The sequence below is a fragment of the Micromesistius poutassou genome (assembly GCF_964030765.1).
Source record: "Micromesistius poutassou genome assembly, chromosome: 6".
Taxonomy (NCBI): domain Eukaryota; kingdom Metazoa; phylum Chordata; class Actinopteri; order Gadiformes; family Gadidae; genus Micromesistius; species Micromesistius poutassou.
The window spans coordinates 20,478,602-20,484,069 of record NC_140276.1 but is presented as its reverse complement, the minus strand read 5'-3'; the positions used below and the strand labels follow the sequence as shown (position 1 = coordinate 20,484,069).

The window sequence follows — 5,468 nt, the reverse complement described above, 5'->3', positions numbered from 1 at the left end:
TCTGTCCATGTCTCTGTCTGTGTATCTTACACACACACACACAAATACACATGCATACATGCACACACACACACACACACACACACACACACACCACACACTCACACACACACAAATACACATGTCTATCTGTGTGCCACACATCAGTGATATGGGTCGAGTGATAATAAGCTCTGACAGCGTAGAGGGGACATCTATGTGTGAGGTGTGATTAAGGACACACACACCTTCCTGGCCGCAAACACACCACACACACACACACACACACACACACACACACACACCGTACACACACACACACACACACACACACACAGAACAAACACACACACACAAACCACTCAAGCACCGAGAGACACACACACAGAAACACACACAAGCACACCACACAAGACACATACACATAGCCGCACAACCTCAGACAAACACACACACACACACACACACACACATTGTGGCAGCCCACTATCGGTTGCCGGAGGGGGGCGGAGCTACAGGAGAGAAGGCTTTTCAAAAAATCCCAGGATCAGCCTATACCACGTTTATGGCTTCCACCATTCTACAATGTCTACTATGTCGACTATTGCATAAATCTTCCAGAAGGTCTTGTGTGGGTGGGCAGGGTCCACCACACGTCCGACTGCCACGCCTTCCGTCTCCAGGGCGTCTCCGGGACGACGGTGACATCATCAACGTCAGTCTACACGTAGTTGCAGTTACTCCGACAGTGAAAATTCAAACACGCAAGACTTCACGTTTGGGCGTGTAGAGTGTCCCAGACGACTCCTCTCAAGCCTCTGACCATGTCACACTACAGGGGGTCTGGTGGCCTGATCCCACATCCACACCGCAACGGTAAAAACTGTGTTGGAACATGACAGGTTTTGAGTAGTCTGACGGCGGCAGGAGAGGCTGAAGGTAGTGGAGCGTATGTCCCCTAGTGACCTGCAGTCTGCAACTCAGACACCTTAAGTCAGTTATCTCCGAATCAACAGGCTCTGTCCCGGTCTCTTATTTCAGACCGCTTGAGAGAGAGAGAGAGAGAGTGAGAGAGAGAGAGAGAGAGAGAGATGAGAGAGAGAGAGAGAGAGAGAGAGAGAGAACCCCTTTGGTAAACGGACTGTGAGAGAATAAACTGGACAGTACAGGTTGACAACCATTGTGTACGTTTGACCCCTCCCTGCTCTCTGTCCTTCCAGACAGTGTCATAGAGCTGCCTTAAGGAGAGCACACCAAGACCCCCGACTGGAAGAACCTAGGTCTCTCTCTCTCCCTCGACCGACCCCTGCATCGTCACAACCAGATACTTTGTGTTAAACTGCCCTCCTCTTTTTCCAACCCCTAGTACACCTCTCTCAAGGTGGCCGCCCCGTTACACACAACACACACACACACACACAACAACAATCATCTCTATCTGGTATCTGGTTCCCAACAAGCTGGGCCCCGTGAACAGTAAGAATAAAATAGATTATAGGAATCTTTCACGTCCTTGTGTCCTTTCCTGACCACTTTTCATTGACTTTGATGGAAAGTGTCACAAGGTCAGGGAAAGGTGTGAAGGAGAATGTATAAGGACTTCAGATAAGCCCTTAAGACTTAAGATATAACCGCGGTGCTCAGAGAACCGGACTGCACTTCCACCAGGCTGTCGTACAGCGGATGGTCTGCAGTGGTGACATGGTCTGAAGATCTTGTACACTTTGCCCTGATAGTTCTTACTGTGGTCCCTCAGGCAGACTGTATGAACGAGGACAGCCGGGTGAGGATATGTTAATAATACGATCACGGTTGCTCATGCTCCTGTCCACTCATATTTATGGACATGAATCCCAATTTGTATGATTGTATGAAAATCATTTTTGTCAAGTTGAGCGTTGAATCGTGAACGGTTGAACGATGCGTTGCTTTAAAGGTTCAGGTTCAGGACAGGATTCTCTCCCTAAAGGACAGGACTAGTGCAGCCATTAAGGAGAAAAGAACCTTTCCTCAGCATTTAGAGAAGCCTAACAGCCCTCATCATGGCTGCCACTTCCATACATCCACTTTCACTCAGTAACCTTCCTGAGCATGATGATCTGACCGGAGCCTGTACCCCTCTCTCCTCTCCTCTCCTACCTGAACCTCACCTCCTACCCTACCCTCCTACCTGAACCTGAATCACCTCTTCCTGGCCCTCTCTCTTTTATCAAGCAAGGTCTATAAATCTATAACTATATCTCTCTCTCTCTCTCTCTCTCTCTCTCTCTCTCTCTCTCTCTCTCTCTCTCTCTCTCTCTCTCTCTCTCTCTCTCTCTCTCTCTCTCTCTCTCACTCACTCCCTCTCACACACACAGTCAAGCAAACTCTCACTTGGCATTATTCATGTATTTTCACTGCCTAAGAAAGTATTCAAAGTATACACAAGTGAGAGTAAAGTAATCATGAGCGGAGAAAAAAGCTTTCTCTCTGTGCTCTATTGGTTCTGTCTGGTCCTGCTCACACACAGCAGTGTGTTCTCGCTGCAGATGACTGGCGGCAGCTCTTTAAAGCCTTGGGGTGTGTTTGTTTTGTCATCCGGCCCAGCCCAGGGGTCAGCCGGTTGGTGGGGGGAGCGGGGGGGGGGGTCCCGCTGAGTAATGCCACCCTGACACATAATTCTCCGGCTGTTTGTTTACCCAGAGGTGAACTAACCGCCATGTACCAAGACACAGGGTCAGAACTCCCCCCCCCCCGTTATCAACGTGATGTATCTCCCGGGGGCCAGCCCATCAGGGTTATAAAATCAAGCGCTCCTGTGAAACTTGTTCTCCCTCCTTCCAAACCCAATAGCTTATTTTCTCTTTGATCTCTTGTCTCTATGTTATGTTTTTTCCCCGCCGGTTGCCGGGAGTGATGTGAGTAACATGTTACAGTGAGCCAATGGGTTTGTTATAACAGGTCCTCTTGACCGGATGGAGGACTAAGTGTCTGTAGTGAGAGGTGAACAGTCTCTGACCGGATGGAGGACTAAGTGTCTGTAGTGAGAGAGTCTCTCTGACCGGATGGAGGACTAAGTGTCTGTAGTGAGAGAGTCTCTCTGACCGGATGGAGGACTAAGTGTCTGTAGTGAGAGGTGAACAGTCTCTGACCGGATGGAGGACTAAGTGTCTGTAGTGAGAGGTGAACAGTCTCTCTGACCGGATGGAGGACTAAGTGTCTGTAGTGAGAGGTGAACAGTCTCTCTGACCGGATGGAGGACTAAGTGTCTGTAGTGAGAGAGTCTCTCTGACCGGATGGAGGACTAAGTGTCTGTAGTGAGAGGTGAACAGTCTCTGACCGGATGGAGGACTAAGTGTCTGTAGTGAGAGGTGAACAGTCTCTCTGACCGGATGGAGGACTAAGTGTCTGTAGTGAGAGGTGAACAGTCTCTCTGACCGGCTCAGATATGAAAGGACTTTGTTGTCAAATCATGGACTTATTTTATGCTTTCAAATGTGATGTGTTTCAATGAATGAGCCACTTGATTGTATGCCATGTGTGTGTGTGTGTGTGTGTGTGTGTGTGTGTGTGTGTGTGTGTGTGTGTGTGTCCGTGACTGTGTGTGTGTGTGTGTGTGTGTGAATGTCTGTCTCTGTGTTCGTACGTATGTAATGAGTGTAATCTAAGTTGCCCGTATGCAATTTGGTGCAGCAGAGAAGAGGAAATGACTGAAAATATTTACCTAACAAAACAATTAAGTTCACTACTGCAATTTACCTCGCCTAAACAAAGAGAGACGAAGCCATATGCAGTTTCAGCCAAGAGCAGAATATTCTGGCAAGAGTTTGGACCGTGACCTCATCCCGGCTGCTCCCCAAACGTTGGCTCATTCACTAAACGTTGACAACAGACCCCGGCGGCCATTTTGTAATGTGTTCCTGTTCATATTGAGACACTTTGTGTGGTCAGGGCTGTTCCTCTTCCTATTGGTCCACACTGTGTGGTTAAGAACAAACAACCCATACACCATGCTCACCAATATTCCCATGGACAGCATGAATTTCCCACCCTGTCATTCAGTAAGTTTGGAGGATGGGTGCATGCAGCGATCTGTCATAGTATCTATCAGTCAACGAAAGATGTTTGTGTGTATACTATATTACTGTGGTGCTCCCACACACTAGAGAAACTACAAAAACAAAGGACATGAAATGGAGGATTTGATGGATTCAAGGAGGGTTCAACAGTTAACTCCACTGAGGAACCAGAACCCCAGCGCACACGCTGGACCCAAAGAGACTTTCTCTAGCCTTCATTATTCATTACTCTTATTCTTCCTACTGCTTACTGCCAATGCAGACAAACCACAATTACTGATCAATTACAGACTTGGTCTCCTCCCACAAAGGGGAATATTCCAAACGTAGTAAGTTACTTAACCACCAGCCTACCAGGGACTTTGATTAAAGCAACTAACGTTTAGCTAAGCCAAAACTAAGCAAAAAAGACGTAACCTGGCAGTGAAAATCATTTGTTATTATTCACAAATCAGTTTCACACTCATTTGAGCGAGCAAAGTTACTTTAGTGCATCTGAATACGTTTCCTGGTCCCGTAAAAGTGTCTCATAAGAACCTTCTAGAGTCTGTGCAGGTCTGATCTGTTCCTCCTGGCCTGGAGAACGCGGCTCGTAAAAGTTAAAGCTGTCTACTGTGATTTACAGCATCTTCCTCACTAGTGCCTTTTATTGTTCTAGCCCTGTTTAACTTCTCCATCATGCTAATGCTGCCCAAAAAGTGTGTGTGTGTGTGTATGTGTGTGTGAGATTCACACACACACACACACACACACACACACACACACGATTCGATGATTCGTTTAGCAGACACTTGTGTCTACTCTGTGCCCAACGATGCTTGATAAGTCGACGGAGGGGCCTCGGGGATCAGACCCAGTACCCTTCGGTTGGAACAACGCCTGAGCCACTTCACCCTCCTGCCTGTCTGTGTTTTTTAAATCGATTTGATTTGATACACCTTGTTTAATTCCAAGGTTGTTACTGTTCTTCCCAGAAACATGAACGATACATCACGTTCCACGAGGGCTTAATCACAGCTCAGTAAATAACAGAAGTAATAAAGACAGTGGTACTCTGCATTTAAATGTGTTAAAACCAATCTGAAGCTTTAAACAACAGGACCCACAACCACATCACTTATGTGTTGGAGGTTTGAACCGTTGAGTATTACACCGTTTTAAAATAACATGTGGAAAGTGTGTCTTATGTTTGAACATATGCTGAGGATATGTCATCTCATTCTTCTCCCTCCCCCCCTCCTTTCCACCACCACCCCCATCACCCCCACCACCACTACCACCATCACCACCCCCATCACCCCCACCACCACCACCACCACCCCCATCACCCCCACCACACCACCACCCCCATCACCCCCACCACACCACCACCACCATCACCACCACCACCACTACCACCATCACCACCCCCATCACCCCCACCACCACCAT

The 5,468-nt window shown here is 47.8% G+C and overlaps 1 protein-coding gene across 1 annotated transcript in view; it reads left to right on the top strand.

Moving 5' to 3' along the window:
- fgfrl1a (fibroblast growth factor receptor like 1a) overlaps nt 1-5,468 on the top strand; it is a 40,473-nt gene that overhangs the window by 24,812 nt on the left and 10,193 nt on the right. The window lies entirely within an intron of this gene.